Source organism: Euprymna scolopes, chromosome 4 (assembly GCF_053919585.1).
Source record: "Euprymna scolopes isolate OS-2025 chromosome 4, ASM5391958v1, whole genome shotgun sequence".
Lineage (NCBI taxonomy): Eukaryota > Metazoa > Mollusca > Cephalopoda > Sepiida > Sepiolidae > Euprymna > Euprymna scolopes.
In genome coordinates this window covers 89,449,125-89,462,598 of record NC_136485.1, presented here as the reverse complement: position 1 = coordinate 89,462,598, position 13,474 = coordinate 89,449,125, and the positions used below count along the sequence as shown (strand labels likewise).

Here is a 13,474-nt window from a genome sequence, read left to right as displayed (position 1 = left end):
GCTAACTGAACAAGCGTCTTACCAGCGTCAAACGAAGAATAAGATTCCACAAAGAGCCGACTTTTTCAATTGTCCATGAAGAATCTTAATGAGAACCACAATTTATCTTAGGTTCATTTTCCAATTTACAAAGTTTTAGGATTATTCACGAATTAACTTCACTCATGTCAATCAAATTATATTATAGTAATGCGTTTCATTATTTATTTAGTCTATACAAGGAGTCTTCAAACTATGGCCCGCAGGCCAAATCCGGCAAAGATCTTTAATCCAGTTCGTAGAGCTCTTATTGGAAACGTAAAAAATATTCAGGAAAAAAAAAAATGGACACGTGTGAAAATAATATGATGGTTTGGCTTTTTGTTCAGAAATGAGTAAAAATATGCAGTTTCGCTAAAAAGCAACGCTTATGAGACAAACAGTATAAAACACGTTCAGGTTAATTTTATAGGCCTGCATAGGTATAAAAAGTCAGCAATATGCCCCCTCCCCGTTCGAAAATTTTGGAGACCTCTGGTCTATACCAATTACAGTAACAAATATTTTTTTCCAGCGATTATCACAGTGAATTCGTCGCTATCTTGGTGATTCATCTTTGTAGGTAGAAGCTCTCATAATATTAATGCATTCAATTTTTTCAAACTGGTAGGATTTGTTGCTTGCGTACAAAATTCTTCGCATTTTTTTTTTCGATTTTCATGACTTTTTTTCATTTCAGTTTTCTCTTTTTTCGTCTCAATTTTCAGTGTTGTCTGTAGAGCTCCTATCGTCCTGTCTTTGGCAAGATTAATCAGCTTCGCTCTATTTTGGCGTATGCATTCTAGTATCATAATTGCATAATCTACACAATTTTCAGTGCTAATGCGCCCTGTTCACCATTCTTTACATTTTACATATTCCAACAGGATATAGCCATTAGATTCATGGTTATTTAATTATTACTAATATTCGTATGATTAATGACAGTATTATTAACAGTTTTTGTAACATGCCGTAATATACATTCATAGATAATTACCAAATGAATAAAATTAATTAATTTATTTGATTCTACATTTTATATATTTCTGTATGACTTAAACATAAAACGCCCCTTGAAATAGACTCGAGAAAACCCAATTTCAATTCATGTCACGTGATTAGTTTCGATTTATTGTTGCCTAAAGAATTCAAGATTTAGACTTTTGGCGCCAGAAAGGAATTTTCCATGCCGAATTATCATAAGGTTAGTCTTGCTGAAATCCATGGCGTATTCTATATTCCTCTATACGCCTACAATCGGTGATACAGGCATCACTATCAACATAATCTGTTTTATTTTCTACTTATTTTTTTGTTTTTACTTGTCTCCTAATATTCTTTTGTCCTTTTCCGTCGATGGAATATCAAAGACTATTTTCTTGTTTATTTTATGCTATTCTCGCCATTGTCGTTTTTTTTTCTTCTGTTTATTTTATCCCGTTCACTTCTTCTTCTTCTTCTTCTTCTTCTTCTTCTTCTTCTTCTTCTTCTTCTTCTTCTTTTCGACCGTCAGCCATGATCCCCTGTATCAGTTATGCCCCTTTTAGTTTTTCATCATATTGTCAATCAAGGAAATGATATATAATAATGACATTTAGCACGGCCCCTTTTCAGGGTCCCTCCTCCCCGGATAACAGATGGCTGCTAGTTGATTGTATCTGATCGATTTTCCATTTCTTTACTCACAAGTCCAATTACGCCACTGAAAAATGAATTATTATTATCATTATTATTATTATTATTATTATTATTATTATTATTATTATTATGGAATTATTATTATTATCAAGATTAAATCTAGAATGACTAATGATTTCTCGTCGTCATTGAGGAAAAGACAAATATAAATTAGAGTCGATTACTTACTATTCAAAATCTCTTTAATAAGTCGGCATATTTCACTGACCGCTGCTTATTTTTATAACAAGGCAACGGATCAGACGGTATTGCCCTTTTCCTAAGATACAAGATTGAATTGAAGTCTTTTGTACAATTACTGGCCTGAATATTTATAACTTTACTGAATTGTCTTGTTAGCAAAATAAATTGAGTGAGGAAAGAGGGGTGACAATGATATATATATATATATATATATATATATACAGAGAGAGAGAGAGAGAGAGAGAAAGAGAGAGAGAGAGAGAGAGAAAGAGAGAGAGAGAGAGAGCGACAGAAAGAAGAAACGTACAGAAATGTCAGATAAAGCTGGAAGCGAATAAATTGAAAGCGGATAAATAAGAAAGAAGAGAGGAAAATAGAAAGGGGAAAAATAAGAGTGAGATGCATAGATAGATAGAAAAAAAAACAAAAGCAGTAAAACGGAAACATACAAAGGCTGTGAGAGAAAAGAAAGGAAGGGGTGAAAGTGAAGGCGACATAAACAGAAAAAAAAAATGCTATTATTATAACAAGGCAAGCCGAATTTGACTATAATGCATCTTCTTAGCCTTCTATTCCCCAACGTACTTGACTTTTTAAACATCCGAAAATGCCATTCGTTTGTGCGTTTATATCTGAAGTTGCAATAGAATCATGCTGAACCGGCAGTAAAAATCACATACATGACCTGTACCTTCAAATTACCTTTAATAACCATTCATAGATTATTATCATTATATTACTACGCTTATCGTTCCGTCCGTTATCATGCTGTGCATCCCTAAAAAGGGAAAGTGGAATATTCCAAATAAAACTTGTCACCTCTTAAAAGCAAAGTGGAATATTCCAAACAAACAAACAAAAAAAATTGGTGTCGTTGTTGAGGCAAAGCTAATAAAAATGATTTGTCTTTCTTGGCCTTTTGGCTAAGATCAAAGTGTAGTATCTGTTCTTTAGATGCTACATTTCAATTTCTTCTCTCTTAGTGGAGGAGAAATCCTTTGCGACTAAGACAGTTTTTCTCCACATTAAAAGCGACCCTGGTGTCTAAATCTGTTCCGTAGGAAGGCCTTGTGAATAGGTACTACGTCTAATGTAACAAAGTTTTAATATTACAAAAGTAACTGGGAAAAGTTTAATTACAAAATGCCCTGGAAATGCCTCTTCTGATTAATTATGAAATGCACTGGAAATGTCTCTTCTGATTAATTATAAGATGGCCTGGAAAATGTCCCTTCTGATTATTTTTTTTGTTTACTTGCCTCCCCACAAAGACGGAGTTGGACATGAGGTCGGTTAAAAATTTTTTGGGGAACCAGCTCCCCAAAAGGGGTACTCTGATCAATAACAAAAATAAAAATTGTATCAGTAATGAAGGATTTCTCTTCTATTAACCAAGAACCCAAAAAGAATGAAAAAATGAAACTCATACTACACTCAGAAATTCATGTTGAAGCAATGGTTTCCTAATCCCTAACCGTGTTAACGTTTTTGTGTATTAATTCCGAAAAGCTGCCGAAATAGTTTATGATTTAAACATTACTTTATTTCAAGTATATTTTAAACAGTGGGATGAGGGATATAAATTCAGTCCCGGAAATTACTTAAACCGTTTACAATTTAAACATTACTTTATTTCATGTATATGAAGTCGGTTCCGGAAATGGCTGCAACCATTTACGTCTTGGATATTACTTTATTTAATGTATATTTTTAACAGTAGGATGGGAGATAAGAAGTTGGTCTCGGGAATGGCTGAAAAAGTTTACGATTTAAACATTACTTTATATCATGTATATTTTTAACAGCGGGGTGCGGGATATGAAGTAGTCCCGGAAATGGCTGAAACAGTTTAATATTTAGACATTACATTATTTCATGTATATTTTTAGCAATGGATTGGGGAATATGAAGTCAGTCCCGGAAATGGCTGAGACAGTTTACGATTAAACCATTACTTTATTTCATGTATACTTTTTAACAATGGGGTGGCGACATGAAGTCAGACCCGGGATTGAATGTGATAATCGCAAATATATACTAACAGAAAGCGTCGCCCAGTATTGAATGAAATAAGTGGAAAACATATAGTAGCAGAATACCCAGCGTCGCCCAGGATCGAATTAGATAGGTGAACGATATATACTAGCAGAATATGCGGCGTCACCCGGGATTGGATAAGATAGGTGGAACATATATACTATGAGAATACCTGGAATTGATTGATGTGTTTGTAATTAAATAATCATCCCAGGCAATATATCACTGCTATTATTTAAGTAAGGGGGAGCGACATAGTGGTTTTAAGTTATGAAAATTATTGTCGAAATTAGTAACATATCCAAGAATTATGAAAAGTGATGAAATGTGAGTTATTTAATTGGTATGTTTGTAATGAAATAATAAGCCCAGACAATATATCAAAGTTCTTATATTAGTGGGAGGGGGCATAATGTGGGCTTTTAATTATAAATAATGATTGCCGAAATTAGTAACATATCCAAGAATTATGAAAAATGATGAAATGGGTAGTTATTTGATTATATGTTTGTAATGAAATAAGCAGCCCAGCAAATATATCAAAGCTATTATTTTAGTAAGGAGAAGGTTATAAGGTGTGCTAAATTTATGAGAAATTATTGTCGAAATTAGTATTTATCCAAGAATTATGAAAAATGATAATATGTGATTTAATAAATTAGTGTGTTTGCAATGAAATAATCAGACCACACAATACATCAAAGTTATTATTTTAGTAAGGGGGCGATGATGTGGGTTTAAAGGATGAAAAATGATTGTCGAAATTAGTAAAATATCCAAGAATTATGAAAAATGACGAAATGTGAGTTAATTGATTGGTGTGTTTGAAATGAAATAATCACCCCAGAAAATATATCAAATTTATTATTTTAGTTGTGTGGAGTTATTAATTTGAGCAAAAAATATAAAAAGTGATTGTTGAAATTAGTAACATATCCAAGAATTATGAAACATTATGAAATGCAAATTAATAAATAGTTGTGCTTTTTATGAAATAATCGGCACACACAATATATCAAAGTTATGTAAGAAAAATGATGAAATGTGATTTCATGCATTAATGTGTTTGTAATGAAATAATAAGCCCAGACAATATATCAAAATTATTATTTTATTAAGGAGGGGGAGATAATGTGGGTACAGATTATGAAAAATGATTGTCAAAATTAGTAACATATCTAAGAATTATGAAAAATGATGAAATGGAGGTTAATTGATTGGTTTGTTTGAAATGAAATAAGCAGCCCAGCAAATATATCAAAGTTATTATTTTAGTAAGGTTGAGCGATATTGTTGCTTAAAAATATAAAAAAATATTGTCGAAATTAGTAACATATCCAAGAATGAAAAATAATGAAATGTGAGTTAATTGATGTTTTTGTTTGTAATGAAATAATCAGCCTATACAATATATCAAAGTTATTATTTTAGTAAGGTGGGCGAAATGGTGAGTTACAAATGATGAAAAATTATTGACATAATTAGTACCATATCCAAGAATTTATTACATATGAAAAATGCCGCTGTGGAATTTCTACAGGTCCCGCTAGTTATTATTAATATTATTATTATTATTATTATTATTATTATTATTATTATTATTGCTCACAGGAGCTTTCACAGAGGTTATCAAAAATCTCTCCTTTAAAACAACCTGTCGTGTTTACAACACGGTTTCCATCGCTTTCGATAACATTTGCAAATGACTTTGCGTTATCGCAACAACTGCTTATGATGGATTTCTCGTTGGCAGCGGCCATTAGTCTTCACTGTAATTTAAGTGGCAATAAGCCTCCCTAAGGTCTCAGTTCTCTTTGCACTTGTCAAGCGATGGGCGGGTACATGCTCTCTCCTCGGTCTTTCCTTCCTCCTTGACCCTACTCGAGTATTCGGTCTTTTTTCAGGGGGGGGGGTGATGTAGAAATGATAGATGGGTAGAGATAGCTAACTTATATTGTTCAATGCGAGGAGATAGAAAAGTTATATTGTCTAATGGGAGGGAGTAGAAAACTTATATTGTTCAATGGGGGGGGGAAGAAAACTTATATTCTTCAATTGGAGAAGATAGAAAAGTTATATTGTTCAATGGAAGGGGATAGAAAACTTATATTGTTCAATATGGGGGGGGATAAAAAACTTACATTCTTCAATTAGAGGAGATAGAAAAGTTATATTGTTCAATGGGAGAGGAAAGAAAACATATATTGTTCAATGGGAGGAGATAGAAAACTTATATTGTTCAATGGGGGGGGGGATAGAAAACTTATATTCTTCAATTGGAGGAGATAGAAAAGTTATATTGTTTAATGGGAGAGGATAGAAAACTTATATTGTTCAATGGAAGGGGATAGAAAACTTATATTGTTCAATATGGGGGGATAGAAAACTTATATTCTTCAATGGGAGGGGATAGAAACATATATTGTTCAATAGGAGAGGAGAAAAAACGTATATTGTTCAATGAGAGAGGATAGAAAACTTATATTGTTCAATATGGGGGATAGCTAACTTATATTTTCAATGAAAGGGGATAGAAAGCTTATATTTTTCAATGGGAGGTGATAGAAAACTTATATTTTTCAATGGGAGGGGATAAAAAACTTATATTGTTCAATTGGAGGAGATAGAAAACTTATATTCTTCAATTGGAGGAGATAGAAAACTTATATTCTTCAATTGGAGGAGATAGAAAACTTATATTCTTCAATTGGAGGAGATAGAAAACTTATATTCTTCAATTGGAGGAGATAGAAAAGTTATATTGTTCAATGGGAGAGGATCGAAAACTTACATTGTTCAATGGGAGAGGATAGAAAACTTATATTGTTCAATGGAAGGGGATAGAAAACATATATTGTGTAATGGGAGGGGATAGAAAGCATTAATAAATGGGCAGGGATAGAAAACTTATATTTTTCAATGGGAGGGGATAGAGACATATATCGTTCAATGGGAGAGGATAAAAAACTTATATTGTACGATGTGAGTGGATATAAAGCTTATATTGTTAAATGGGAAGGGGATGGTACCCTTACATTGTTCAATTGAAGGGGATCGAAAACTTATACTGTTCAATGGGAGGGGATAGAAAACTTATATTTTATATGGGAGAGGATAGAAAACATATATTGTTAAATAGGAGAAGATAGTACATTAATATTGTTCAAAGTGGGGGGATAGAAAATATGTATTGTTCAAAGGGAGGAGAAAGAACACTTATATTGTCCAATCGTAGGGTATGGATAGCTTATATATTGTTCAATGAAGGAGGTAGAAAACTGAGATTGTTCAATGGGAGAAGATGGATAACTTATATTGTTTAATGGGAGCGGATAAAAAAAATTATATTGTTCAATGTTAGAGGATAGAAAACATATATTTGTCAATGGGAGAGGATAGAAAACTTATATTGTTCAATAGGAGAGCATAGAAAACATATATTGTTAAATGGGAGGGGCTATAAAACTTATATATTGTTCAATGGGAGAAGATGGATAACTTATATTGTTCAATGGAAAAGGATAGAAAATATATATTGTTCAATGGAAAAGGATAGAAAATATATATTGTTCAATGGGAGAGGATAGAAAATATATATTGTTCAATGGAAAAGGATAGAAAATATATATTGTTCAATGGAAAAGGATAGAAAATATATATTGTTTAATGGGAGAGGATAGAAAATATATATTGTTCAATGGGAGAGGATAGAAAATATATATTGTTCAATGGGAGAGGATAGAAAATATATATTGTTCAATGGAAAAGGATAGAAAATATATATTGTTCAATGGGAGAGGATAGAAAATATATATTGTTCAATGGAAAAGGATAGAAAATATATATTGTTTAATGGGAGAGGATAGAAAATATATATTGTTCAATGGAAAAGGATAGAAAATATATATTGTTCAATGGAAAAGGATAGAAAATATATATTGTTTAATGGGAGAGGATAGAAAATATATATTGTTCAATGGGAGAGGATAGAAAATATATATTGTTCAATGGGAGAGGATAGAAAATATATATTGTTCAATGGAAAAGGATAGAAAATATATATTGTTCAATGGGAGAGGATAGAAAATATATATTGTTCAATGGAAAAGGATAGAAAATATATATTGTTTAATGGGAGAGGATAGAAAATATATATTGTTCAATGGGAGAGGATAGAAAATATATATTGTTCAATGGGAGAGGATAGAAAATATATATTGTTCAATGGAAAAGGATAGAAAATATATATTGTTCAATGGAAAAGGATAGAAAATATATATTGTTTAATGGGAGAGGATAGAAAATATATATTGTTCAATGGAAAAGGATAGAAAATATATATTGTTCAATGGAAAAGGATAGAAAATATATATTGTTTAATGGGAGAGGATAGAAAATATATATTGTTCAATGGAAAAGGATAGAAAATATATATTGTTCAATGGAAAAGGATAGAAAATATATATTGTTTAATGGGAGAGGATAGAAAATATATATTGTTCAATGGGAGAGGATAGAAAATATATATTGTTCAATGGGAGAGGATAGAAAATATATATTGTTCAATGGAAAAGGATAGAATATATATATTGTTCAATGGGAGAGGATAGAAAATATATATTGTTCAATGGAAAAGGATAGAAAATATATATTGTTCAATGGAAAAGGATAGAAAATATATATTGTTTAATGGGAGAGGATAGAAAATATATATTGTTCAATGGGAGAGGATAGAAAATATATATTGTTCAATGGGAGAGGATAGAAAATATATATTGTTCAATGGAAAAGGATAGAAAATATATATTGTTCAATGGGAGAGGATAGAAAATATATATTGTTCAATGGGAGAGGATAGAAAATATATATTGTTCAATGGAAAAGGATAGAAAATATATATTGTTCAATGGAAAAGGATAGAAAATATATATTGTTTAATGGGAGAGGATAGAAAATATATATTGTTCAATGGGAGAGGATAGAAAATATATATTGTTCAATGGAAAAGGATAGAAAATATATATTGTTCAATGGGAGAGGATAGAAAATATATATTGTTCAATGGGAGAGGATAGAAAATATATATTGTTCAATGGGAGAGGATAGAAAATATATATTGTTCAATGGGAGAGGATAGAAAATATATATTGTTCAATGGGAGAGGATAGAAAATATATATTGTTCAATGGAAAAGGATAGAAAATATATATTGTTCAATGGGAGAGGATAGAAAATATATATTGTTCAATGGAAAAGGATAGAAAATATATATTGTTCAATGGGAGAGGATAGAAAATATATATTGTTCAATGGAAAAGGATAGAAAATATATATTGTTCAATGGAAAAGGATAGAAAATATATATTGTTTAATGGGAGAGGATAGAAAATATATATTGTTCAATGGAAAAGGATAGAAAATATATATTGTTCAATCGAAAAGGATAGAAAATATATATTGTTTAATGGGAGAGGATAGAAAATATATATTGTTCAATGGAAAAGGATAGAAAATATATATTGTTCAATGGAAAAGGATAGAAAATATATATTGTTTAATGGGAGAGGATAGAAAATATATATTGTTCAATGGGAGAGGATAGAAAATATATATTGTTCAATGGGAGAGGATAGAAAATATATATTGTTCAATGGAAAAGGATAGAAAATATATATTGTTCAATGGGAGAGGATAGAAAATATATATTGTTCAATGGAAAAGGATAGAAAATATATATTGTTCAATGGAAAAGGATAGAAAATATATATTGTTTAATGGGAGAGGATAGAAAATATATATTGTTCAATGGGAGAGGATAGAAAATATATATTGTTCAATGGGAGAGGATAGAAAATATATATTGTTCAATGGAAAAGGATAGAAAATATATATTGTTCAATGGGAGAGGATAGAAAATATATATTGTTCAATGGGAGAGGATAGAAAATATATATTGTTCAATGGAAAAGGATAGAAAATATATATTGTTCAATGGAAAAGGATAGAAAATATATATTGTTTAATGGGAGAGGATAGAAAATATATATTGTTCAATGGGAGAGGATAGAAAATATATATTGTTCAATGGAAAAGGATAGAAAATATATATTGTTCAATGGGAGAGGATAGAAAATATATATTGTTCAATGGGAGAGGATAGAAAATATATATTGTTCAATGGGAGAGGATAGAAAATATATATTGTTCAATGGGAGAGGATAGAAAATATATATTGTTCAATGGGAGAGGATAGAAAATATATATTGTTCAATGGAAAAGGATAGAAAATATATATTGTTCAATGGAAAAGGATAGAAAATATATATTGTTTAATGGGAGAGGATAGAAAATATATATTGTTCAATGGGAGAGGATAGAAAATATATATTGTTCAATGGAAAAGGATAGAAAATATATATTGTTCAATGGAAAAGGATAGAAAATATATATTGTTTAATGGGAGAGGATAGAAAATATATATTGTTCAATGGGAGAGGATAGAAAATATATATTGTTCAATGGGAGAGGATAGAAAATATATATTGTTCAATGGAAAAGGATAGAAAATATATATTGTTCAATGGGAGAGGATAGAAAATATATATTGTTCAATGGAAAAGGATAGAAAATATATATTGTTCAATGGAAAAGGATAGAAAATATATATTGTTTAATGGGAGAGGATAGAAAATATATATTGTTCAATGGGAGAGGATAGAAAATATATATTGTTCAATGGGAGAGGATAGAAAATATATATTGTTCAATGGAAAAGGATAGAAAATATATATTGTTCAATGGGAGAGGATAGAAAATATATATTGTTCAATGGCAGAGGATAGAAAATATATATTGTTCAATGGAAAAGGATAGAAAATATATATTGTTCAATGGAAAAGGATAGAAAATATATATTGTTCAATGGGAGAGGATAGAAAATATATATTGTTCAATCGAAGAGGATAGAAAATATATATTGTTCAATGGAAAAGGATAGAAAATATATATTGTTCAATGGGAGAGGATAGAAAATATATATTGTTCAATGGGAGAGGATAGAAAATATATATTGTTCAATGGGAGAGGATAGAAAACATATATTGTTCAATGGGAGAGGATAGAAAATATATATTGTTCAATGGAAAAGGATAGAAAATATATATTGTTCAATGGAAAAGGATAGAAAATATATATTGTTCAATGGGAGAGGATAGAAAATATATATTGTTCAATCGAAGAGGATAGAAAATATATATTGTTCAATGGAAAAGGATAGAAAATATATATTGTTCAATGGGAGAGGATAGAAAATATATATTGTTCAATGGAAAAGGATAGAAAATATATATTGTTCAATGGGAGAGGATAGAAAATATATATTGTTCAATCGAAGAGGATAGAAAATATATATTGTTCAATGGAAAAGGATAGAAAATATATATTGTTCAATGGAAAAGGATAGAAAATATATATTGTTCAATGGGAGAGGATAGAAAATATATATTGTTCAATGGGAGAGGATAGAAAATATATATTGTTCAATGGGAGAGGATAGAAAATATATATTGTTCAATGGGAGAGGATAGAAAATATATATTGTTCAATCGAAGAGGATAGAAAATATATATTGTTCAATGGAAAAGGATAGAAAATATATATTGTTCAATGGGAGAGGATAGAAAATATATATTGTTCAATGGGAGAGGATAGAAAATATATATTGTTCAATCGAAGAGGATAGAAAATATATATTGTTCAATGGGAGAGGATAGAAAATATATATTGTTCAATGGGAGAGGATAGAAAATATATATTGTTCAATGGGAGAGGATAGAAAATATATATTGTTCAATCGAAGAGGATAGAAAATATATATTGTTCAATGGAAAAGGATAGAAAATATATATTGTTCAATGGAAAAGGATAGAAAATATATATTGTTCAATGGGAGAGGATAGAAAATATATATGGTTCAATGGGAGAGGATAGAAAATATATATATTGTTCAATGGGAGAGGATAGAAAATATATATTGTTCAATGGGAGAGGATAGAAAATATATATTGTTCAATCGAAGAGGATAGAAAATATATATTGTTCAATGGAAAAGGATAGAAAATATATATTGTTCAATGGGAGAGGATAGAAAATATATATTGTTCAATGGGAGAGGATAGAAAATATATATTGTTCAATCGAAGAGGATAGAAAATATATATTGTTCAATGGAAAAGGATAGAAAATATATATTGTTCAATGGAAAAGGATAGAAAATATATATTGTTCAATGGGAGAGGATAGAAAATATATATTGTTCAATGGGAGAGGATAGAAAATATATATTGTTCAATGGGAGAGGATAGAAAATATATATTGTTCAATGGGAGAGGATAGAAAATATATATTGTTCAATTGAAGAGGATAGAAAATATATATTGTTCAATCGAAGAGGATAGAAAATATATATTGTTCAATGGAAAAGGATAGAAAATATATATTGTTCAATGGGAGAGGATAGAAAATATATATTGTTCAATGGGAGAGGATAGAAAATATATATTGTTCAATGGGAGAGGATAGAAAATATATATTGTTCAATCGAAGAGGATAGAAAATATATATTGTTCAATGGAAAAGGATAGAAAATATATATTGTTCAATGGAAAAGGATAGAAAATATATATTGTTCAATGGGAGAGGATAGAAAATATATATTGTTCAATGGGAGAGGATAGAAAATATATATTGTTCAATGGGAGAGGATAGAAAATATATATTGTTCAATCGAAGAGGATAGAAAATATATATTGTTCAATGGGAGAGGATAGAAAATATATATTATTCAATGGGAGAGGATAGAAAATATATATTGTTCAATCGAAGAGGATAGAAAATATATATTGTTCAATGGAAAAGGATAGAAAATATATATTGTTCAATGGAAAAGGATAGAAAATATATATTGTTCAATGGGAGAGGATAGAAAATATATATTGTTCAATGGGAGAGGATAGAAAATATATATTGTTCAATCGAAGAGGATAGAAAATATATATTGTTCAATGGAAAAGGATAGAAAATATATATTGTTCAATGGAAAAGGATAGAAAATATATATTGTTCAATGGGAGAGGATAGAAAATATATATTGTTCAATCGAAGAGGATAGAAAATATATATTGTTCAATGGAAAAGGATAGAAAATATATATTGTTCAATGGAAAAGGATAGAAAATATATATTGTTCAATGGGAGAGGATAGAAAATATATATTGTTCAATGGGAGAGGATAGAAAATATATATTGTTCAATGGGAGAGGATAGAAAATATATATTGTTCAATGGGAGAGGATAGAAAATATATATTGTTCAATCGAAGAGGATAGAAAATATATATTGTTCAATGGAAAAGGATAGAAAATATATATTGTTCAATGGGAGAGGATAGAAAATATATATTGTTCAATGGGAGAGGATAGAAAATATATATTGTTCAATCGAAGAGGATAGAAAATATATATTGTTCAATGGAAAA

General features: G+C 29.6%; 1 protein-coding gene and 1 pseudogene across 1 annotated transcript in view; both read left to right on the top strand.

Moving 5' to 3' along the window:
* The window catches only part of LOC145268773 (acetylcholine receptor subunit alpha-type unc-63-like), a 141,712-nt gene that overhangs the window by 96,540 nt on the left and 31,698 nt on the right, over positions 1-13,474 (top strand). The gene's annotated exons all lie outside the window — the stretch shown is intronic.
* Positions 2,805-2,961, top strand: LOC145273853 (U2 spliceosomal RNA; annotated as a pseudogene).